Raw genomic sequence first — 1,523 nt, 5'->3', positions numbered from 1 at the left:
ATAGAAGAGGATGGATTAAACAGATTTGAGGGTTGATAGCAGCATGAAAGAGTAGCTTGGGGAAATTATAGTGCCTCCCACTAAAGGTATACATTAGTCCCCCTTTATTGCTTGATAGAAACAATTACATTTTTTGATGTAAGAAAATGCAATGAAATACAGCTTCAAGTACTCATTACCAACCAGATTTCTATCATTTAGCCTTCATATGTAGACATCATGAAGGCCTAGTTTTTGACAGTTCAGAAGTAGAATCAATAATAATTTAATGAATATTTGTATATAGGGGATGAAAGAGAGAGAGAAGAACGTGTGCATATGTCTGTGTGCATGAGGGAGGTAATTCTAACTAGATGATATGTTAGAGTTTGCTGTCATTTACTACTAAATAAAGCATAGGTGGGAGATCCAGGTTTGGAATAGGGAAAAGAACACACTCTGGCTCATATTGAGCCTGAGGTATCTGAGAGATTATGGGTGAAGGTGTCCTTCAGGGGGAAATAAAAATTTTATCCACCTTTTATTCATTGGCACTAAGCTTTAATTTGTTTTTTAAACTGCTGCCAGTTATTTTTCTAATATTTTTCATTTGATCGCCTCATTCTAGCTTCACAATATATTACTGTCTTCAAGTTTAAGCCCAGAAACTTTGCCACAGCTTTAAAAACTCTGTCAACTTTTGAAATATAGAACTCAGGAGAGGCCATAATTAGATTTCAGATTTGCAAGTCATCAGGATATAAATGCTATTTAAAGTCATGGGAATAACTAAGATTTCCCAAGGAGGATATATGGAGAGCATGAAAAGTATAAAGACTTCTTGGAAGAAAAACAGACTTCTGAAGAACACCAAAATTAAAAAACAGAAAATAAAAATATTGTTTAGTAAACAGGGTTGGAAACCCACAGAACATCATAGATGGTAGTGAAGGAGAAGGTTTCAAAGAGGAGGTGGTCAACATTAAAAAAATTTGAGATGAGGGTGAATGAAACAAATCTGAAAATGGACTTTTGGAATTGGTATTTAGAAAGTCATTGGTGACATCAATTGGAGAATTTTCTGCAAGTAGTTAGAGAAAGAATACAGACTATTACTGAAGGTGAAGGAATAATAAAAGCGGATTTTCCAAAGAACATTTTTTTTTGTCATAAAATATATGTCAGGAAATGGAGGGGGAAACTGGGTTGGTGTCTTATTGCCCTCACTAGCTAAACACAGTCTCCAGTTATGAGAGGCGGTCAATATATCTTGGTTGAATTGATGAGTGTTGAAAATATCTATAGAAAAGTCAGAAGCTTTCATTAATGGGCTGGGGTAAAACTTAGTGTTGTAGAATGCCAAAAGGGAGCCAATTGTACAAAATAAGATACTAAAGAAGGAAAAGAATTTTGTTGGAGTTAAATTAGAAGAGATGAAGACTTGTTTACTTATTCATAAAATATTTGGAAATGCCTGGCTCTTGATGCCCTACAACTGAAATCCAAGATCCTTATCCTTTCCATGGAATGCAAGATTTTTCATG

Source organism: Hipposideros armiger, unplaced genomic scaffold (genome assembly GCF_001890085.2).
Source record: "Hipposideros armiger isolate ML-2016 unplaced genomic scaffold, ASM189008v1 scaffold_1377, whole genome shotgun sequence".
Lineage (NCBI taxonomy): Eukaryota > Metazoa > Chordata > Mammalia > Chiroptera > Hipposideridae > Hipposideros > Hipposideros armiger.
The sequence above is the reverse complement of the archived record's forward strand: the minus strand, read 5'-3'. Positions refer to the sequence as shown.